This window comes from Musca domestica, unplaced genomic scaffold, assembly GCF_030504385.1.
Source record: "Musca domestica strain aabys unplaced genomic scaffold, Musca_domestica.polishedcontigs.V.1.1 4, whole genome shotgun sequence".
Taxonomy (NCBI): domain Eukaryota; kingdom Metazoa; phylum Arthropoda; class Insecta; order Diptera; family Muscidae; genus Musca; species Musca domestica.
The window spans coordinates 5,303,495-5,328,228 of record NW_026712328.1 but is presented as its reverse complement, the minus strand read 5'-3'; the positions used below and the strand labels follow the sequence as shown (position 1 = coordinate 5,328,228).

The following is a 24,734-nucleotide window of genomic DNA, read 5'->3' as shown; positions in this document are numbered from 1 at the left end:
TTTAAGTCATCGAGTGGCTTCTTGGAGCCTAGGGCCAAAATCGAACTAAGTCAACCTAAACCTCCTTTGTTCATTTACGAAGAATCCAGCCGATGACTTAAGCCAGCTAAATATGCGCTTTATGTATTTCCGCCCGAAAACCGCAAATGTGTGTCTTTGAATGGGGTTGTCGGTATGCTGCCGTTTTGCGCGGCTATGGCTCGTCGGATGAGGTGTGGTTCTTGCCACTCTGGGACATTTCGGTTGATTCCAACTGTATGAGTTTATTTGTGTGGTAGAGAACCTAGAATATGTCCAACAAACAAAAAAAAAAAAACTATATGACCGTAACATTTACATTGAACTCACCTTTAAAATTTTTATTTATCCAAATATCTTCCTAATTCGAATCAGGTTTTCCCTAGCGGCTATCCGGCGAGGGAAACTGCCCACAGACCGAGATTACTTCTCGCCATGACACCCCTATCCACAGGGTGCCCAATATTTGAACCTTCACTTGTCCCTCTATCTCATCCCTATCACCTTTTTAAAGAGCTTTAAGCTGAAGACATTGTTTTCAGTTTAATTCTACAAATTTATTCATACTCTTGCTTAACAAATGAATTTTAGTAAAAATTATATGAACATCAAGAACAAGGTATTAGCAAACAAAATCAAAAACAAAATACATTATAATAAATGATTTCCTGACTTCATTATTATTCTTTAATCTCTCTCTCTTCTTTTTCAGGCAATCTAATAAAAATTTATTTTTCTTTCTTTTTGTTTCAGGTAATTTCTTTCTTTTTAGGAAATTTATTTTCTTTGAAGGTAATTTGTTTTTTGGTAATTTCTCTCTTTTCAGCAATTTTTTTCTTTTCAGGAAATTTCTGGCGGCTGATAAAAATAATTTTGGCTTTATCTGGAGGTGGCTCTTTCCAATGTGTAAGTTAAAAGTTCAAGTTTGTGGTGGTAGCATTGTAATTATATTCCAAACACACTGCAGAACATTTTAATAATGTTACTTTTATATTTTCAGGAAAAGTCAAACAAGGCAGATCGGGCCCGTACAAATATTCGGCGAACTAGGACAAAACAACGTTCCTAACACTGGTAAGTAGACTCTAAACTTAAACTGCTTGTTTTCCCATCTACTAACTTTTAGTATTTTTCTCTTTTCTTGTTATGCAATGTTCGTGGAATCTAATTGGCTTGCTGTCCGTCCGTCCTGCCGTCCAAGTTGAAGGGTACAAAGTCTATGGGAATTACCAGGGCTTGCCAGAGTGACAAAGCTGCAAATCTGCGCCCCCACGTTGGACTGGATGGTGTTAGAGTGGCTCCCGAGGTTAATTTTAAGATGGTTTCCAAGTTTGTGTTTATATTTTTAAACTTTGTTTAAGATAAGTTGTTTAATTAATTGTTTTTAATTTTTTTAACTCCTTTTATTTTAAGTTTAAAAGCAAAACGAAAATTTAATAAATGCCAAAAAAGTTGAAACAATTCGGGGTTTCGTGTTGGTCTTACTGTTGTCAGTTGGCTGGAGCCGCACATCCAATTTTCTTACAAGTGAAAATCAAAAAGGGCCTATTTTCCTGCAAAAATTTGCCAGGAAATTTCTGTTTGTCATCCATTTTTTCTATTTGTTTTCTTCCCCTTCATCTTGACATTTTTGCACGCGGTTGCAATAAAACAGCTGTTTTTGCAGATGGTTGGCAATATTCTTCTTTTGTTTTATTTATTCATTTTTAAACTTAACCCTCTATAAGACGCACCCCACAAAGCCATCTATCCTGTCGATATCCTTACCCTCAAATGTCAAAATTGGCATCTAAGGTGAAAATCACATATTCGCCATGACATTTAAAGGTTGCGGCAAATTTGTTTCAACCAATCAAAAACGAGGTGTTTGTTTACATTTTATTTTGTGTGCGTCTCGTTGTAAACGAACGTCGCAATAAAAGTTTTTATTGTAAAACATATAAGAGTAAAATAAGTATTAATTTTATTATTGCGATATTTTTTAAACCAAGAAACTTATAACGACTATATTTTACTGGTTTAAACCGAAAGTTTTCCGGAACTGCAAATGGCAAGAGTAGAATTCTTGCACTACTTCCCGTGATGTACTTTGGGAATCTTAGATGTTGAGGCTAACTTAATTCTTAAAGCTACACTCTATTCTAACCTCCTTCCTTCATTTTCTTTTATTTTTTTTACTGGTTTCACTCTAAACTTGCTCTTAAATTATTTGAAATATTATAAAAAGGTTCTTTTGGGGAAGACAACATAAAGAAATTGGTTGTTGCATTCATTTAGGGCGAATTCTTCATTACAACAATTTGTTTTGACATTTAATGGTGCCGTCAGCTGGGCTGATGCGATTACCTAGTACATCTACCTTGGTTGTACGCAATGTGTCTCGCTGTAAGTATTTAGTCAAACCTAAACTGTCAATGAATGAAACTGACTTTTATGAATGGCAACAAGCGTTGGTGTCGTCTTTGTAATTATAATTGGCGGTCGGTAAGTACGTGCTAATCTGTGGGATTTTCGGTGTCGTCGAAAATTGATAGAATAAAGGTAAGTAGAGTGTAAAATCATTTAAGTGGATAAGAAAAAAGGTGTTTTAATTAAACTTTTCGCGTCGTGTAAGTGATAATAAAGTGTTTTGTGTGAGAGAAAAAAATGAATAAAAAACTAACCACGCAATTACAACCAGTGAGTGTGTGTGTGTGAGGAAAAATTGCAAGCCAAGGCGAAGTTTGATGAAGAATATGCAAAAAAAATGAAAATATATATTAGACTATTTTTTATGAAAAGAAATAAGTAAATGGCAAAAGTTAATTTGGAAGAAACAAACCATGGGAATATTCCTTACCTCCGAAAGCTAACGGAACAAATTATATGCATGTGTACGTCTGTGTGGAAAAATTGCAAGGCAATTATGTTGCGAAGTTTCATGAAGAGTATGCAAAAAATGAAAATATATATTAGACTATTTTTTATGAAAAGAAATAAGTAAATGGCAACAATTAATTTGGAAGAAAAAAAGCATGAGAATATTCCTAACCTTCGAAAGCTAACGGAAAAAATTATATGCATGCGTATGTGTGTGTGTGTGGCGCAACTTAGTGGCAGAATGAATGAGATGCATTTGCAATAGGTAATAGAAAGAATACACTCGTTCAAAAACGTGGTTACGTCGAAAACTAATAATTTTAAAAAGGAAGTGAGTGAGTTATGTGGGGGAAAAAAAAGAGGAAGAAAAAAAGGAGGATAAAGAAAAAGGAAAGAAGAAGAGAAAAATCAAAATATTGTGAATATCGAAACCAGAAATGAAAATAGAAAAAGAAATAATAAAAAATTTACTTTAAAGCTGGTGATGGAAGTGAAAAATGGAAAAATAATCGTGAAAAATTAAAACCTATAAAAATTACTAAAAACATTGAAACAATGTGAATGGAAATGGAAATCGGTGAGTTTGTAAATTATATACATACATATACTCGTATCGCAGACTAATTCAAAATATATCTTTGTTTGACTTACGTTTCTACTATTTTTTTTATGGTTTCTGATACGGTTGAGAAATTGTTGTCCAGGAGCAATTTCACTTTAGTCCCCGTATTTCGCTAGAAATTCAGGTTAATTCATTCTGAGCGAACCACAAGTATAGTACAATAAACTTACTAACGACTTCCTATATTCTAATAACAAAATATTCTTGAAAACCTTCAGTGTAAAATTGAATGTTTAAAATTTTCATAACTGTGAATAAGGTAATACTCAAAAGAACGAGCTTAGAACGAGCAAATTTAAAATCCAATATTATAAGCTTTTTCTAAACTATTCTACTCTTTAAAATTTTAAAATGTTTTAAATGTGGGCTAAATGTAATCAAAGTTGAGGATATTACTGTTTCAAATCCTTGGCGTGGAAAATACCAATAGGATTACCTTTAAGATCTTCGACCTCATAAAAGCAAATTCCCAAAAGGTTTAACTATCCGACATCTAAAAATTTCTTATCAAGTATGGTATTGTAGTTATTTTAAAAATTGCTCTGTTTAAAACTTCTACGGAAAACCTCTTGTCCTGGAATGAATTTGACTTGGCGACTCCGCATATTATACGATTTCTCATTTCTTAGGTAGGCTTGGTGTAGACTATTTCGGATCTTTTCCCTAAATAAATCTTGCTTCACGATATTCGCAGTTATTCTGGCTTCTGGGTCATTGAGAAGCTCTAATTTTCGGGCTAGTTGGTAGAAGCTACCATGAGTTACAATATTTACTCCAAATAGAGCAAAGTACGAAGCGACCCCAATCGAGTTATGCACGGAAGACCTAAGAGAGCATTCTATTTCTGGCAAATTTTTGTCCCAATTTGTGTGATCATCTCCTAGGAATGATCGAATGGCTGCCAAAATTGACTGATTCACTATCTCAGAAGCATTCGCTTGAGGTGAGTGAATGCAGGCCTAATGTGATATATCCCAAAATTCTTCGTCAAATCGGCGAATTCTTTGCTGGTAAATTGTTTACCATTATCAGATATAATTGTGTACCGAATTTATAAAACACAATGGTGGCAAGTCGGCTATAAACCTTCGATACCACCCTGCTGTCCCCATAAAACTCCTTACTTGCTTCGCACTTCCTGGATACTAAAATTGCATAATAGTCTCCACTTTTGCCGGAGCAGATTTTAACTGGCCACCTCCAACTATGTAACCTAAGTACTTAAGTTCCTTGAAGCAGAACTTCGACTTGGTCACATTTATAGTGAGCCCAGCTCTAGCCAAACAATCTGCCACCTGCTCTAACAACCTCAGGTGAGTGTCGAAGTCTGGCGAAACTACCAAAAGATCATCCAAGTAGACGAAAACTCTGTCACGTAGTGCACCAGGGATCACCTTATCCATTAGACGGCATAACCTTTGGGCTGCATTGCATAGACCAAAGGGCATGGCCGTGAAATGCACCGTGAAAGCAGTTTTCTCTCTACTTGAAAGATCCAATGGAATTTGCCAGAAAGCATCCTTCAGGTCGACACTGGATATGAAGTAGGTACCCCCCAGCCGACTGAGCAGACCCTCTATATGTGGCAATGGATAGGCATCCTTGACCGTCAGTACGTTGGGTTTGCGAGCGTCCAGGCACAAACGGTTCTTGTCACCCTTTCGGACTAGAGTAACCGGATGACTCCATGGACTCTCGCTCTCCTCAATCACACCTAGGTCTAGCATTCTGTCCACTTCCGCAAACATAAGCTTCTGCACAGCCGAGGATATGGGGTAATGCCTATCTTTCACTGGAGTTGCTTCGCGGGTGTACATTGAATGGACCTCAGCTTTAGTTTTTCCCCAAGCCATATTTCGTAAAGCATGGGCATTTGTCCTTCACCAATTGCAAACGGATACATTGCTCATCGGACAATGTATGAGTTTTTACATAATTGATCTCCACGGCACCGCTGGGACTCTTTTGATGGAGGGACAAACCGTCAACCTGAGCAAACAAATGGAAACTTCCCATGAAGTCTACCCCTAAAAACAATTCATGGCTCAGCGATGGCACCAGTTAGAATGGGTTTGTCTGTTAAAAAGAACATTAGTTGTTACCCTTCCCACTATATTGTGAGGACTGCCATCAGCCGTTTTGATGAATGAATGGAACTGACCGATTGTTAGTCATGCTCTTTCAACAAAGCTGAGGAAGTTCTTTCCCAAACAAGAAACTGCTGCTCTGCTATCTAATAAGCCCTCTATTTCCCGGCCATTAATACACAGTTTCGTATATAGCCGGGTATCATCACCTTCATACAAGGTTGCTGAGGCTATCTCCCTACGTAAACGCTTTCTCCTCTTATACCTCTCCCGAGCCTTCTTTATTTTATTCGAAACTTCTCCGAAGATTCTCGCTCTGGCTTCATTGTATTCTTGGATACTGATATGGAGCGGTTGAAGCTCCCTCAACTTTACTTTTGAATCTGACTCTGACATCAATTGGCTCAAATTCACTTTCTTTAAAGTTATTACCTTATCGCTACAAGTTAACCTATTTGTTTTTGCTGGGCTTAGACTGGAGTTGACCTCACCTACCCAGACTGAGGTGGGTTCTTGGGACGGTTTCCCTGACACCTAGTGCAATCTGGAACGGTAACACCCTCCTGGCCACATCTATAACAAAATATCTTCCTGGGCTCTCTCCATCTAGCTGTGTCTCATCACTCCACAGTTCCAGCATCTATATCTAGATGTAACGCCTATTGCATCTACTTCCACTTTCGCTGAAAATTCTTTTTTTACTGCCAATCAAGCTCATGCACCCTCTGGGGCACGGCATATCTCTGCTGCCTATGGCTCGCAATTAAGGACTCAGCTCGTTTCACCTGCCTATAGAACTCCCCTAAATCTTGAATTTGCGCCGAAAATATCATTTGGACAAGGGCTGGCTTAAGATTTCCTCTTATAATTTCAACCATCGCTTGCTCTTTATAAGGCGTCTCTTGCTGGGTACGGAGTTTAAGCACGGCATTGTAGAATTCATCAAAGGTCTCCTGCGGTAACTGTCGCCGGTTAAGGATCTGCATTTGGATTTGAAATTCATTTTCAAAGCGCTGGTATTGCATCAAGAGTGCCCTCTCTATCTCGCGCCACGTCCGAAGCGGCATGAACTTCCTGCTATTCCAGTACCAATCTAAAGCTGGTGGGTCTTACATCTGGTGAAACTTGGTTAGGAACTCCTCCTCGGGACAATTATAGTCTTTCATGAGCGCTCCTACTCGAAAAATGAATTCCTGGACATTCATTGTCTCTGCAGGCAGATTTCCTGGCTGCCGAAGGTTATAGCTGTTCGGAAATCTTGGAAATGGGACATTTGGTGGAGGTACTACAAGATTTGGTGGTGGCTGGTTGAATGCAGATATTGGTACACCTGTTACAGGTTGATGTGGGTTTGCCATCGGAACTGGAGGATAACCAAAATTATATTGTTGAGACAATGGCGGTGGATGTCCCATGGCTACATGCGATTGTTCCGCTCTCAATCCTGATTCCAACGCTGCTGAAGTGACAATGGCTGACTCCAACGAGGAGCGGTCCTGTGCCTTCGTCGTTGCTTGCATCGTCAAGTGGGATGGTGGAAACAAATTGTTTCCTGAATCGTTACCGATCATCAAAGAACGCCTGGTGGCTTCGGCAATACGAGGTATAAATGCTCTCAACCTCTCTTCTTCTTGCTGATGATACTGCAGTTGTGACAAGACGGTGGCCGAGTTGATGATCTCTTTGACCCCTGCACTGACTACTGGATCTGCTGGCGGAACCCCAGTTCTGCTCTGCAGCTGCTGCAACCCTGTCAACACGCTGTAAGTTGGAGATGCAACGCTTCCATGCGACCAATATGAGGTGTTGAAGGAGTTGGAGGCTTCTTGTACGCCGGAGGGAATTGGTGGCGCAGCTAATGACGAGGCGGAAGTTGCTGGTATGTTCAGGTCTGACGGAGGAGCGTTTGTAGCCCCTGTAAAGACACTATGAGTGGTAAGGGGTACATTATGAGCGGTTGTCATAATATTTGATGTGGAAGTTAGAATGCTGGTGGCTGTAGTAGTGGCATTGCTAACAGTTATAGCCGAGGTGGTGAGTACTGCCCCACTTTGCCCTGGTCTGCATATTACTATCTCTTTCAACTGATTCCAGAATAAGAAATAATAACTCAAAATTGTTTTCAAAACAATTAGGAAATAAGTAACTCAATATATCTCATTGAAGAACTACAAGGGCAATTTCAAAGTATCTTAATCATCAATATCAATACTTCAAGAATAATCCAAAACAATAATAACAATAAGTCAATTATTGACTAAAGGAACTAATCAAATTCAATGTAATAACATGTATTTAACTTCTTCAACCTTCTTCTCTTTCCAGATACTTCGCAATCAAATTATCATAAAAAAACTACCTTGGAGTAGAATTATTGCGGCAATAAAACTGATATTCTCGTAGTTAGGTGGTGGGATAATAGATAAAAACAACGGTAAGTGAAAGTCAAATTCCTGATTCATTAGGAGTATTTCAATAAAAGTGCTCTACACTTTCAATACAGGGTTATGGTGAGTTCGGGTTATTGTTCAAAACAAAGATTAATGAAAAATGGAATAAGACGCAGATACAAACATCCCTGAAGCTGTTCTATTGCAATACGACCCTGACCTGGAGCCAAAAACGTCGCAGACCAATCAATGGAACTCACTTGAATGGCCGTGCTTTAAATCTACTCTTATCAGTCTTTGGAAGGAGTTCGGCGCTACCTTGATTCCGTAAGGAAGACGTTTAAAGCTAAATGATCTTTCATTCGTGGAGAATGATGTTATATCCATAGACTTCCCCTTTTAATTCTATTTGATGAAATCCAGACAGGAAAAATATTTTGCTCGACCTAGTTGGTCTAATATATCTTCGATTCTTGGTAGTGGATATTTGTCCGCTATTAAACTTTTATTAATTTGTCTGTAGTCTACAACTAGTCGCCATCTCTTTGCTAAGTTACCTGGAATGGATTTCTTTGGGACTAATAATACCGGACTGTTGTAACATTATGGCTCTATAATATCATCTTGTATTAATTTGTCAACCTGAGCTTTGATTTCCTGTTTTTGACTATATGGATTTCTATAATTTATTATATGAACAGGGGTATCATCTTTTACTCCGAACTCTTGTTTATAAAATTATTCGTTGAGATTTTATCGGTGTCCAAAGCAAAAATGTCGGAGAATTCAGTACATAAGTCACTTAAAAGTTTTTTTTGCAAAATCAGGAAATTTTTTTGTTAGCCTTTTCAATATTTGTTCACTACCATCGTCCCGGGGGCGTTGTTTCCGCATAAAAGTATAATTGGATATGTTTTCCGTTATAATGTGACATTTTTTAGTAAAGGTATATATTCTTTTTATTGCTTGAATATATACGAACCAGAACAGAAAAAAAATAGATATTTTACACAGCAAAACACAGTCTAAACCTTATCAAGACCGTTTCCGATTGAAGCAGAACTGATATAATTTGTTCTCAATACCCTTGTATGCAACTGGTAAAGTGTTACCAGTAGTTGCGTGACTAGTAAAGCAATAATTGTAATAAAATAAACATTAGCATGCTCAACCTTAAGCACAATGTCATTTATGTGGGGTGCGTCTTATAGAGGGTTAAGTTTAAAAATGAAAAAATAGAAAAGAAGAGGAAGAATATTGCCAACCATCTGCAAAAACAGCTGTTTTATTGCAACCGTATGCAAAAATGTCAAGATGAAGGGAATGAAAACTAAAAGAAAAGAAGGATGACAAACAGAAATTTCCTATACAAATTTTTGCAGGAAAATTTGATTTTCACTTGTAAGAAGATTGGATGTGCGGCTCCAGCCAACCCACAACAGTAAGACCAACACGAAAACCCGAAGTGTTTTAATTTTTTTGGCATTTATTAAATTTTCGTTTTGCTTTAAAACTTAAAATAAAAGGAGTTAAAAAAAATTAAAAACAATTAATTAAACAACTTAACTTAAACAAAGTTTAAAAATTTAAACACAAACTTGGAAACCATCTTAAAATTAACCTCGGGAGCCACTCTAACACCATCCAGTCCAACGTGGGGGCGCAGATTTGCAGCTTTGTCACTCTGGCAAGCCCTGGTAATTCCCATAGACTTTGTACCCTTCAACTTGGACAGAGGGACGGACGCACAGCAAGCCAATTAGATTCCACGAAAATTGCATAGCAAGACAATAGTAAAAGTTAGTTGAAAGGAAAACAAGCAGTTTAAGATTAGAGTCTACTTACGACATTGGGTACAGAATTTCACTCAGGGTTGAGCTCAAGCCAGTGTTAGGAACGTTGTTTTGTCCTTGTTCGCCGAATATTTGTACGGGCCCGATATGCCTTGTTTGACTTTTCCTGAAAATATAAAAGTAACATTATTAAAATGTTCTGCAGTGTGTTTGGAATATAAATACAATGCTGCCACCACAAACTTGAACTTTTAACTTACACATTGGGAAGAACCGCCTCCAGATAAAGCCAAAATTATCTTTATCAGCCGCCAGAAATTTCCTGAAAAGAAAAAAAAATGCTGAAAAGAAATTTCCTGAAAAGAGGGAAATAACCTGAAAACAAATTACCTGCAAAGAAAATAAATTTCATAAAAAGAAAGAAATTACCTGAAACAAAAAGAAAGAAAAATAAATTATTATTAGATTGCCTGAAAAAGAAGAGAGAGAGAGATTAAAGAATAATAATGAATTAATGAGATCAAGAAATCATTTTTTATAATGTATTTTGTTTTTGATTTTGTTTGCTAATACCTTGTTCTTGATGTTCATATAATTTTTACTAAAATTCATTTGTTAAGCAAAAGTATGAATAAATTTGTAGAATTAAACTGAAAACAATGTCTTCGGCTTAAAGCTCTTTAAAAAGGTGGTAGGGATGAGATAGAGGGGCAAGTGAAGGTTCGAATATGGGGCACCTTGTGGATAGGGGTGTCATGGCGAGAAGTAATCTAGCAGGGAAACCGAAATGTCCAAGAGTGGCAAAAACCACACCTCATCCAACGAGCCATAGCCGCGCAAAACGCCAGCATACCGGCAACACCATTCAAAGACACACATTTGCGGTTTTCCGTTTACATAACAAACACCGGTTGTTACAAAATGAGGCTCAGAACGTGGGCCTGAAATATGTCTGTTTAGTTCCAATAGTTTTTAGGAATAGATTGGTTTTCTTCTCGTGAGTTTGCGATAAGTCCCGTACAGGTAACTCAAGAGTCCCTGACGCGTTGCTTCATCTGAGATCCGGTAAGAAACAGTCTGTCTTTGATTAGTCGCTATGAAGCGGTTAAATTTTCACTAGTGTCTTAGTAGTTACAGGATTACCCATATTCGACGGACCCATGTTTTTATACCCTCCACCAAAAAAGTATGGAGGGTGTATTAAATTCGTCATTCCGTTTGTAACTCATCGAAATAATCATTTTAGACCCAACAAAGTATATATATTCTCCGTCTCCGTCCGTCCGTCTGTTGTAACCACGCTACAGTCTGAACGAATTAAGATAGGAAAACTATAACGGTACCCCCGATATTCGGTATTTTGATTATGTTAGCCACATTTTTCAATGGAATTGTCTGAAAATCCACACAAGTAGTTCCTTGAGGGTACTTTATACCTTGGCAGAGAATTATCTATATAGGTCCACAGTATCGTATAGCCTCCATATAACGGTACCCACCGGTATTCGGGTGAAGAATTCACTTTTAACCCCAAGAATACTCCAGTACCCCGATTTCAATAAATAATTTTGCATTACTACCGATGCAAATATGCATGCGGTTCCATTCTCAGCCAAGAGCATAAGTGTGTACAATTACCGTGGCATATGCATCAAGATCCTTCACCAAAGGTGAAACCAACAAATCTGTAATTGAATAAGAACTCGCAGCAGTACATTGGGAAATAAAATACTTCAGACCATACACATATGGTACGAAATTTGTGATCACCGCCCATTGACCTACTTGTTCTCTTTGAAGAGTCCATCTTCAAAATTAACCCGGATGAGATTAGACCTAGAAGAATATGACTTTGAAATACAGTATATAAATGGAAAGGACAACTGTGAAGCCGATGCCCTATCCAGAATTGATTTTGATCTTATTCATATCATGTTAAGAATATAAGGAAACCCTATATGGTAGGAACGCGTCCGAAATCAAAGAAAGACCAAACACAAAAAGATAAAGAAATTAACAAGCGTGTCAGACATTCGAGGGTCTACGAATCAGAATGTCTATATATATTATTATATACTATATTTTCATAGACACTGGCCAGTTATCAATGTTTTATATTAGTATTAAAATTTATTGTATGCATAGGCTAAATTTATACGTACGTATATTTTAGAGCAGGGTTATAATTAAGAGACAGTAAAAAATAATATTTTCAATATTTTTGTTCTTTATTATAGTTATTGCTTAATATATTGAACAATTTTAATCACTTTTTATATACTTCAATACTTTTTCTGTCCGACAATGACAGTGAGCATTTCCCATTAGAATCAATATTTTCGACCTTGTAGGGGCCTTTGAATAATTGTTCCAGTTTATGGACGCCATTATTCTCTACTAGCGCTAAATACCCTATTTGTACGTGTAAAGGGTTGGCTATTTTGTCATATTGCAATTTATTGCAAAATTTTGATTTAGTAATCATTTTGGCTGCTCGTTGTCTTGCCATTTGGTGTCTGTACTTCACTTCTTTTTCATAAGAGTCAGCATTATAAAGCGGATTTACAGTGTTCAGGGCAAGAGAATCAATTCAATAACCATGGACTCTTGATGAAGTAGTATTAAAACAGTATGTAAAATTTTTAAGCCATTCGTCCCAATCCGTTCGTTCTAAGGTAATCAATCTTTACATTTTCTAAAGTTGTTCTCCCATATTTAAGGGTACACTTTGGAGTTGCACCAGAGAGAGAGAGAAATCTTTAGGCGAACCCTTTTCTTTACCTCATTTGCATTTAGTGATTCGTAGACCCTAGAATGTCTGACACGCTTGTTAATTTTTTTATCTTTTTGTGTTTGGTCTTTCTTTGATTTCGGCCGCGTTGCTACCATATAGAGTCTCCTTATATTCTTAATATGATCAAAATCAACTATAGATAGGGCATCGGTGGTGATTACTTCTCAGCAAAAATTTTGTACCATATGTGTATGGTCTTAAGTATTTTATTTCGCAACGTACTGCTGCGAGTTCTTATACAATTACAGATTGTTTGCTTTCACCTTTGGTGAAGGATCTTGATGCATATGCAACGGTAATTTTACACACTTATGCTCTTGTCTGAGAATGGAACCGCATGCATATTTACTTGCATCGGTAGTAATGCAAAATTGTTTATTGAAATCGGGGTACTGGAGTATTCTTGGGGTTAAAAGAGAATTCTTCAAATACTCAAAGCACTTTTGGCATTTTTCAGTCCAAATAATCTTTACATTTTTCCCAGCTAGTTTTGTTAATGGCAGGGAGTATTCTGTAAAATTCGGTATAAATCTTCTGTAGTAATTACAAAATGCAAGAAATCTTTTAGTTTCGTCTGCGCTTTTTGGGGTAGGATATGCTTGGATGGTATCATATTTTGAGTTATCGGGAAGAATTCCCTTGTGAGTGCATTTATGACCCAAAAAGATCACTTAATGTCTGAAAAAATACACTTTTCAGGATGCAGCTTCAGATTATATTTTTTTATGGTTCTTAAAAATTAAATTGTGTTTTTATGAAATGAAATGAAAATATATAACGATAGTTGGTTTTCAAATGTTGTGATGCTTAAATTTCATTTTAAGTGATTTAAGATATTTTTTTTTTCATTATTATTTTGTATAGTATATATATATAAAATGAAAAAAAATAATAATGAAAAAAAAACATCTTAAATCACTTAAAATGAAATTTAAGCATCACAACATTTGAAAACCAACTATCTTTATATATTTCATAAAAACACTATTTAATTTTTAAGAACCATAAATTAGGTTTTAAAAATATCGCTTAAGTCAAAAAAAATTTTATATTTTTCGTTGTCCTTATATAATATTGTTGTTTACTATAAAATATATTATAGAACAAAAATTGTAACCATTTTTCAAAAGTAACGTTAAATATAGTTGTAAGCATTAGTCTCTATACAAAAGAAACAAATATGATAGTCTTGTAAACATTAAAATAAATTTTGAAATTAACCAGAACTAACTAACTTTGAATGAAGCCAGCACTGACTGTTAATTGCAAATTTATATGAATAACTAATAATTCTTTAAATTCAACTAAGAATAATCATTTTAAACCGTTGATTATTCTTTGTTAAAAAGAGTCAAAAACAGGAAATAAAAGCTCAGGTTGACAAATTAATACAAGATGATATTATAGTGGCATAATTTTCATGTTACAACAGTCCGGTATTATTAGTCCCAAAGAAATCCATTCCAGGTAACCTAGCAAAGAGATGGCGACTAGTTGTAGACTAAAGACAAATTAATAAAAGTTTAATAGCGGACAAATATCCACTACCAAGAATCGAAGATATATTAGACCAACTAGGTCGAGCAAAATATTTTTCCTGTCTGGATTTCATCAAATAGAATTAAAAGGGGAGTCTATGGATATAACATCATTCTCCACGAATGAAAGATCATTTAGCTTTAAACGTCTTCCTTACGGAATCAAGGTAGCGCCGAACTCCTTCCAAAGACTGCGTTTTCTGGTCTTACGCCTGAACAGGCATTTCTGTATATTGACGATCTCATCGTAATTGGATGCTCAGAAAAATATATGATTCAAAATCTGAGGGATGTCTTCAAGACGTGCAGAAATTATAATCTGAAGCTGCATCCTGAAAAGTGTATCTTTTTCAGACATGAAGTAATCTTTTTGGGTCATAAATGCGATGACAAGGGAATTCTTCCCGATAACTTAAAATATGATACCATCCAAGCTGATCCTACACCAAAAATCGCAGACGAAACTAACAGATTTGTTGCATTTTGTAATTATATAGAAGATTTATACCGAATTTTACAGAATACTCCCTGTCATTAACAAAACTAACTAGGAAAAATGCAAAGATTATTTGGACTGAAGAATGCCAAAAGTGCTTTGAGTATTTGAAGAATTCACTTTTAACCCCAAGAATACACCAGTACCCCGATTTCAATAAACAATTTTTGCATTACTACCGATGCAAGTAAATATGCATGCGGTTCTGTTCTCAGCCAAGAACATAAGTGTGTACAATTACCGTGGCATATGCATCAAGATCCATCACCAAAGGTGAAACCAACAAATCTGTAATTGAATAAGAACTCGCAGCAGTACGTTTGGAAATAAAATACTTCAGATCATACACATATGGTACAAAATTTTTGCTGAGAAGTGATCACCGCCCATTGACCTACTTGTACTCTTTGAAGAATCCATCTTCAAAATTAACCCGGATGAGATTAGACCTAGAAGAATTTGACTTTGAAATACAGTATATAAAAGGAAAGGACAACTGTGGAGCCGATGCTCTATCCAGAATTGATTTTGATCTTATTCATATCATCTTAAGAATATAAGGAGTGGCAACGCGGCCGAAATCAAAGAAAGACCAAACACAAAAAGATAAAAAAATTAACAAGCATGTCAGACATTCTAGAGTCTACGAATCACTCAATGCAAAGGAGGTAAAGAAAAGTGTTCGCCTAAAGATTTCTCTCTCTCTCTGGTGCAACTCCAAAGTGTACCCTTAAATATGGGGGAACAACTTTAAAAAATGTAAAGATTGATTACCTTAGAACGAGCGGATTTGGACGAATGGCTTAAATATTTTACATACTGTTTTAATACTACTTCATCAACACTCCATGGTTATTGAATTGATTCTCTTGCCCTAAACACTGTAGATCCGCTTTATAATGCTGACTCTTATGAAATAGAAGTGAAGTACAGACACCAAATGGCAAGGCAACGAGCAGCCAAAATGAATACTAAATCAAAATATTCCAATAAATTGCAATATGACAAAATAGCCAACCCTTTACATGTACAAATAGGGGATTTAGTGCTAGTAGAGAATAATGGCGGCCATAAACTGGATCAATTATTCAAAAGCCACTACACTGTCGAAAATATCGATTCTAATGGGAATTGTTCACTGTCTCTGTCGGACAGAAAAAGTATTGAAGTACATAAAGACTGATTAAAATTGTTCAATACATTAAGCAGAAACTATAATAAAGAACAAAAATATTGAAAATATTATTTTTTTACTGCCTCTTAAATATAACTCTGCTCTAAAATATACGTACGTATAAATTTAGCATATGCATACAATAAATTTTTATACTTATATAAAACATAGATAACTGGCCGGTATCTATTAAAATATTATAATATAATATATAATAATAATATATATAGACATACTTTAGAGCAATTAAATAATATATATATATATACACTAAATTTTGAAATTAACCAGAACTAATTAACTTTAAATGAAGCCAGCACTGACTGTTAATTGCAAATTTATATGAATAACTAATAAGACATTAATTCTTTATATTCAACTAAAAATAATCAATTTAAATCGTTGATTATTCTTTGTTAAAAAGGGAGGTGTAGTGTGTTTGATTCAAGCATGTTGTCATACCTTCCGTACGACAACGTATCATACTGGTTGACACATTTGTCCAAGTTGGCTTACCTTCTGTATCCAGCTAATAGTATGCTTTTACTCATTATGTAACTTTACACACTCACTTTATTAAGATAGTAAGCATGCATACCTACTAAGCGTTTCCCACGCTTACTTTATTTTTCGTTTAGCTTAAGTTAATTTGGGTATGATAATATTAGAACAGTTCTAATTTGATCAAAGCAAGGTGAAGTCGAGTTTAGCTTTAGGCTTCCACAATAAAACCAAAACAGCTTTCATTTCAATACCCTCCACCATTTGGAACGAAAAGCAATAAAATCCGTTGAAAATTCTGTTAAATTTTTAAAAATACCTATTGTAGCCCTTATATTAGGGTCTATACGATGACATGGACCTGCACAGGTAACTTTTGTCATAAGCCATTACAATATTTAAATGCGAAACTTAAGAAAACGGAGAATAAATTGGCTAAAATCGTCAAAATACCGAATATCGGACTGTACGGAGACGTGGACCTGCACAGACAATTTTTAGTCGTAGGCTGTAGTATCCATTACGAACTGCCAATACCAAATTTGAAACAATTCCGGTGAATAATGTCGTCTATACGATGACGCTTACCAGCATAGGCAACTTTTGTCATAAACCATAACAATATTCAAATGCGAAACTTAAAAGAAATCGGTGAATAATAGAGCTAAAATCATGCATGAAAATAGTGCTCAAATCAGGAACACATTTTGGGGGGAATACGTAAGGAAAATGTTGAAGACTGTCTCAACACTTAGAAAGGATAACCGACTATGAAGACACTAGGTTAGATGGTCGCCTCATATGTATTTCCACTCAGCGGATACAAGAATTTGAAATAATCAATATTGAATGAGATCGCGACTGACTGCAAAAATTTAACTTCAAGACTAATGGGGTGTTTGGAAATATTTATACATCAGTTTAAGCTCCTTCGTCGTAGGCTGGCTAAAAAAGGTAGTAAGCAAGAGCTACAGGTGTTTCAGAGCGGAGCCGAGGAATTTGCACCGACTAATGGGAAACTTTCAAGGGGCTAGAGGACATCCCCATTTTTAAATAGAGGAATTGATATTCTGGGAAAACGAAATGAAAGAAAACGGTCGGATAAAGCCTATGTGTGCGTATTTGTATGTTTTGCGACAAAGCCTGTTCAATTGGATGTGGAGTCTGATTTAACAGCAACCTCATTTATAGGGGCTTTGAAACGATTTGTGGCCAGAAGGGGCTGTTCCCTGAAAACTTATTCGGACAATGATACAAATTATATAGGCGCTGTCGGACAATGATACAAATTATATAGGCGCTGTCAATATCTTAAATGAAGTGTATGAGTTATTCAACATCAGTCAGCTAACGAAAGATCTGGACGATTATTGCACACAAAGAGACATAGAGTGGGTTTATATTCCGGCTAGGTCTTCTCATGTAGGAGGGTTATGAGAAAGTTGTGGTATATATCTGTCAAACGACATCTATATAGAGGAGCGAAAGGGATCATGACGTTTGAGGAAATGTGCACAATCATGGCGCATATAGTATCCGTGTTCAATTTTCCTCCGTTAACGCCATTGTCCCGCGATCCGAAAGATTTCAGTGCTCTGACGCCAGCTCATTTTTTGCTAAGGGAATGCATTTCAATATTTCCCGACTCGGAGAAGAATTAAAGTTACAAAGGGTTGCGTGAACATTGGAAATACGACAAACAAAGATTGGGGAATTTTTGGAGAAGTGGTCAAATGATTATTTGTCAGAGCTTCGAAAGAGATATAAGTGTGCTGATAAATGTGAAAACCAGGAACTCTGGTTTTAGTGAAAGAAAATAATTATCCTCCCTTTATTTGAGGCTGGGGAGGATTCTAAAATGAGTTCGGATGGATTGTGCCGTACGATAGACGTAAGAAAAAGCAATGGGGAATCGAAAGGATCGATCCACAATGTTTGTCCTATCTTCAACAAAGATATTGAAAAGGGACGCTTAAAAAAATCAAAAGCAGAGAAAATCAAGAAATGAAAATCAAGAATAAAGAATTGCAAAATAAAAAATAAGAATTAGATTTTTGTTGTTTTATATATGCGGTGATTTATTAGTGCTAGTAGATGTAAAGTAGATAGATAGGGCTTGAGTGTTCTTCAAGGAAGTGGCTGCTTTTGGTCTATAGAAAACTTCATCGTGATATAAAGGTGTTCGACAAGGCAATGCAGAAATTTAGCGCAGATATAGAAGGGATGCCACAGACGAAAGTATTAACTGGCATCCTGCAATTGTAAGAAGCTCATGACCGCTTAACGAACCAGCATGACTTGATAATGTCATCAACACCGGTGCGGAGATCAGTGTTGTCATTTGTTGGAGGTGTATTTCACTCGTTGTTTGTTCTGATCGATAAAGATCATGCCGACAATCTGGTGGAGAAAATTATTATGGTTTCTTACAACCAAAAAAATTGTAATTGAATAATTAAATAAGTAGACATCTCCTCAAGAGATTGCGAAAAACATCCTTAAGGAGCAAAATAATGCTGTGTTCAAAGGTATTGAAAGACTAAGCGATGCTTTCTTAAATGTTTAGAAGGAATTAAGAGTGCTAGAAAAGCGAGGCCAACTTGTAGCACGGATAACCAAACTTCAAATTCCACCAGAAAACTTCAACAATTGGAAAGACATTTCATTTACCAACAGAATCTTCAATCGAACTCGCAAAGATTGCCGAAGTAGCAACCAAAACGGCTAAACAATATGTGCTATTCAACATACGATTCGCTGATCAATATTGATTAATTCACCGCAAACGCGATCCATTCATACCCACTAATGTTAAAATTGTTAAGCCGTGCAGCTGAAAATTAAAAACAGCTTACTAATTCTCGATGGTATAAAGTGTCTTAATGCGAAGATATCTTGCTCGTGAAACCATGTGCCATTCCAGATAGTTGGGAATTCGCAATTATCAAGTGTGATGGCAACCGACAAAAAATTGAAATTCGAGGCCAGGGGTTATTGAAAATGGACCCGGGTTGTACGCTTGAGACTGAAGAAATGAAGAGAGTCAGTTCCCGTTTGACATCGAACATGCGATCTTTTTCGACATCAACCATATATAGGTTCCATGATTGACCACGTATCTTCCAGTTCCAGTTATGTTTTCATAAAGAGACTCCAAGTCGACCACTTTTCGGAGCCGACCAGCTTGTCCGTTTCATTAATTAATCCGAATTCATTGCTGCATACATTTCTGAAAAGCGAACGAAACAAACATTTAATTTTTTCAATCGTTTTCTACTCCAAACAAAATCAAGAACATTTCAATGCCAGAAGTTTTACAACTTTTTATTTCACCATAATAAAAGAAAATTATAACTTTACCGGCGGCAGCACTCCGTATTTGCAACTTAACCCTCACTGTAATATTTTTACTTTGGGTAATTAATTTAAAAACAGAATGTGAAGGTGAAAAGAAAAAGAAGAATATGATGAAATTTAAGATAAATTTGATTAAATTCCAACAACAAACACCTGAAATTCGGCTCGAACTGGACATATGCAAATACGAATTGTGGGTATTCTCGCTAGAATAAATGGTGTATAAGGAATGCAATGAGCCCCAAACATATGCTAATGACCTGCATTGAAAATAGCTCCGAAATAAAAGAAAAGAAAAACGCAATGGCTTCGAATTTCCAAAATCCCAGTTACGGTTTTGAGTCTGAATAGAATTTCCTTAAAGTTTATACTTTGAACTCCCAATAGATACCATCAGCTGTAACAAAAAATTGTCCGTGTAGGTTCATTTTTTAAAACTTCATCAAAAACGTTCGTTTGTGTTAAGCTTTCTATCTAAAATTATGATCATGTGGCCTACATGGGGTCTAAAGTATTACAAAAAATTAGTAAAGGGAGCTATTGCTATTTGAAATCTTCAGCCAACACAAAATAGCAGCGAGCGGCTGCAAAAAATTTAAATCGGCCCTATCATCAAAATACCTCAGCACCAAAATAGCAGCACGGCAGCTACTGCTTAGCAAGGTTTTCAGCCAGCAAAAACAAATATTTATTTTTGAGTTCAGTTTTACTCATAGAAAAGTTCATACCTTATGAAATTCGATAAAAATCGATTTTTTTCCTTTGGTATTTTCATATGTAGACAATGTGCAAATTTAATTGAAGTCTATTGTAATGTTGGCCTGCAACCTGTTGATGTTTTTGTGTAGACATGTACGTGTGTGTGTGGAAAATTGGGACCTGCCTCAATTTGTCTGCCGGCGCTTACAAACGCCACTTGGCAGAAAATATATATTTTTAAATGTTTCGAAGGCACAACTAGTTGTCAGCGATTTGTAGCTCAATAAAAAGAGCTTTTTTGATTTTTTACATTTACAGAAGTCTTAAAGCCGGTTTAGGCTCCTTGTAACTTCTGAACTTTATTTTCAATTTCATCGTCCTTATATATAAAACATAACGGTACTTAATCCTAGATTTTGTTTTCTTAATATATCCTTAAAAATAACCATAACAATCCTTAAAACTACAGCTGTTAATCAGCTGATCTACTTAGCCTAGTTACAGGTGATTAATACAAGGGTAGTTCACATGCATTAATTTATCGTAACATTACACCCTTACCCTAAAAAAATAATTTTTGCTTTAGTAAAAATTATTTTGCATTATTCATTTCAATTTAAATTATATTATAGTTAACTCCATTTTTTTAAATATTATTGTGGTATTTCTTGAATTTACCATTAACATCTATTACAGTATTGACTCCATCAGTACTAATGACTTTATATGGGCCTAAATACGGTGATTGATTTTTTTTTTCTGTTCATTAATCTTAATAAAACTAAATCATCTTTATTTACTTTTAGTGGATTAGAAGTTTGGGTTTTAGAAATTCTTTTAATTTTAGATTCTTCCAAATATTCATTAGATTTACAAAGAGAAAACCTAAGTCTTTGCTTAATTTCATTTGAATATTCTTCAATATTGTTAAATTTCGATTCTTTGATAATTTCATCATTGGGTAAATATGGCAGTTTTCCAAAAACTAACTCATAAGGAGAATAGTTAGTTTCAACATGTGGTGTAGTATTGTATGCAAAGGCAAAATATGGAATCCAAATGTCCCAGTCTGCACTATTTGAAAAATTTAGTAGAAATTCATTAAGAACCCTATGAGTTCTCTCTACCGAACCCAATGTTTCACGGTGATACGGAGTGCTAAATATTTGTTTTATTTCCAATAAACGACATACCTCAGACATTAACTGATTAGAGAACTCTGTACCATTATCAGACTTTAGTATTTTAAAATTTCCATATATCAAAATAAACCTCTCTACAAGAGTCTTTGCTACAGTCCTCGCATCTTTTGTTTCCATAGGACATGCTACTATGTATTTGGTTTAATCACATCGTATTGTTAGAATGTATCTGTAACCATTTGATATTCTCAGTGGACCTACTGTATCTATTGATACTACTTAAAAACTAGTTCCTGGTGTATCTGTTAATGTCATTGTTTCTTTTGTGTGTGTAGTTTGTTTATTGATTCTACATTGTGGACGGTTTAAAAAATATCCTTTTATCATTTTCGACATATTTTTCCAAATGTAACGCTGCTTGAGTTTTAAAGTTGTCTTTCTGACACCTAAATGTACTCCATGCGTTGAATCATGATACTCTGATATTAATTTTAATTGTGTATTTTTGCAGTTAATCCTTTGAAGATCTCGGTATATAATTATTTGTAAATTTGTGTTTCGTTCTTTCTGTAATTTGTTCAGTAATGTTTTGAACTCTTCCATGGCCATGGATTTGAATATTTCATAATTTAATCATTTTTCTTTTATTCCTTTTTTATTGGTTTTTGTTAACAGTTTCTCCAAAGACAAATCTATGTTCATTGGATTATCGCTGTACCTCACATTTATTATGTCTTTTCCAATCTCAATTGCTGGTTTCTTCTTTTCTTTGAGTAGTGTAAACTTAAGTTTTCTTAAATTTTTTATATCTGTGAGTGATGTACATTCCCAAATCAAAAGTTGATCAGGCTTTGGATGAGGGCTGTCATCATCTATAATTTTATTGTTTGAGTTTTTGTTGCTTAAAAGTTTTTGTTTGCTCCTGGTAATTGCAAGAATTTTATGGTCATGTGGTGTCGTGGGAATTAAAGCCTTTAAAGAATCGCTGTTGAGTTTTATTCTGGACAATGCGTCAGCATTTGTACTCATCTTCCCTTTTTTATAAGCGATCTCAAAATCGTAATCACTGAGATCCATGCAAATCCTTGTCATCTTTGAGGATGGATTCCGATGTGAACAAAGTGATACTAACGGTCTGTGGTCAGTAACAACAATAAACTTTCTTCCATATAAATATGGTCTAAAGAAATGAATTCCCCAGTGTTTGAAAGACTCAAACATGTGTGTGGAAATGGAATTGGTGTTTCACACGCTTATCTAAATATTATTTAGTTTTTAGTTTACTTTATGCTAAGTATTTACAACATAGAATACTTAGAACATAGAATTTACTTTTCAGTTTAGTGATAATTTTGTATTGAACGTACGACCATGTTTAATAGTTTTTGTAAATTATAATCTACTGTAAACGTCTGCTGTAGACCCAACGCTGTGTTTGCCTGCTGCATAAGATAATGAGCATGTAATAAAGATTTTATGACCCCCACAAGAGATATGCACGCAAGACAATGTACGCAAGATGAGTCGCGTTGTTCTGTCACCAATTTATATGTATTCTTGAATAGAAAATAAGGGTTGCAAGATAGTGTGTAAGGTTAATAATTATTTTGTAAGCTAGCACTTAAGATGGAATTGTGAAAAAATAAAATCAGTGTCGAATCAAGCATCATACGAGCATTTTCATTCTCCTCCCAATCACCCAGTGTATAGCAAGTAATTCTTTTTCGATAACTGATTTCTTCAAATCGTGTGTCGAGAGTGTAGCGCTGGCGTAGGAAATAGGCAAGTCGTTTCCTATTTCTCCTTGGTATAACACTGCTCCCAACGCATAATTAGATGCGTCCGTTGTTAGCACGAAAGGCTTTGAAAAATCTGGATATTGTAATATTGGCGGTTTCAGTAAACAATTTTTTAAAGTTTCAAAAGCTTTTTGGCACTTAGGTCTGCATTCAAATTTGTTGTTCTTTGTCAGAAGTGCATTCAAACTCCTTGCTTTGTCTGCAAAATTAGGTATAAATCGATCATAATAATTTCAAAATGCTATACATCTCCTCACTTCATCTGCGTTTTTAGGTACGCTATAGCTTTTTATTGCACTAACCTTGGCTGGATCAGTTCTTACACCTTCATCGGTTATGAGATGTCCCAGGTAAACCACTTCAGGTTGTAGAAAACTGCACTTCATAGCATTTAACTTTGAGTTAAATTTTCGCAATCTTTTAAAAACGTTGCACAAATTTTCGTTGCGATCTCTAGTCCAGACCCAAAAATGATTATGTCGTCCACATATAAAAATGCAGATGCTGTTTGAAGATATCTTCAAACCAAAAGGCAAACGTTTAAATTGATAGTGACCATTTGTTGTTGAAAATGCCGTCACCGGGCGCGAATCCGTGTGTAAATTAATCTGATGGAAAGAACACGTCATATCCAATGTGGAAAAATACTTTGCTCTTCCTAGTCGATCTAATATATCTTCAATTCTAGTAAACGGAAACTTATCATTCACAATTTTGTTATTCAGCTTACGGAAATCCACTACTAATCGCCATTTTTTCTTATCATCCATTGACTTTTTTGGTACTACTAAAAGTGGTGAATTATATGGACCAACAGATGGTTCGATTACATCATCTCGTAGTAACTGATCGACTTGTTTATTTATTTTCTTCCAACTGCGTCTGCGGAATCTGTTATTTGTATTTTTTGAGTGTAAAAATTGTTCACACTTAACGGCTCCCCAGGCAAATTAAAAATATCTTGAAATTCTTCAAGAATTGTACGAATTGATTGTATAGCGTATGGATCATTTGTGCCGATGTCTAACCCATCAAGTAATGTCGAAAGCCATTTTAATTTTTTTCTTTTGTAACTTTAGAGTAGTATATATGGTAATTTTTAAATGAGTTGAATTGGCAATTCAGTTCTTTTAACTTTACGTCTTCATCAGTAGTATTTAACACCTTAACATGCACTTTACCATTAGCAGGAACTAAACAATTTGCTAGAAAGACTCCTTCAGATATTTCCTTATTGAGTATTATGCTATCCTCATCTACTTTCATATCAAGCGGTAATATCGTTTCCGATCTTGCAGGCTTTTTCTGAACCGGCCTTGCATTCATTGGCACTACAATCTCTCTATTATTAATATTAAATGCTATGGTGTGTGTTTCAAAGTCTATTTTGCAGTAATATTTTTCTAAAATATCTCGACCAATAATTCCATCTGTATGTATGGGAAAATCATCTGCGACTACGTAA

General features: G+C 35.5%; 1 long non-coding RNA gene across 1 annotated transcript in view; it reads right to left on the bottom strand.

The window, feature by feature from the left end:
• Nucleotides 1-9,461: 9,461 nt before the first annotated feature.
• Nucleotides 9,462-24,734, bottom strand: part of LOC131804249 (uncharacterized) — a 62,866-nt gene continuing 47,593 nt past the window's right edge. Inside the window, exons 2-3 of the long non-coding RNA XR_009343020.1 lie at nt 10,030-10,198; nt 9,462-9,935 (exon numbers count right to left, since the gene is read on the bottom strand). This is a non-coding gene — a long non-coding RNA (uncharacterized LOC131804249). The remainder of the gene's footprint in view (nt 9,936-10,029; nt 10,199-24,734) is intronic.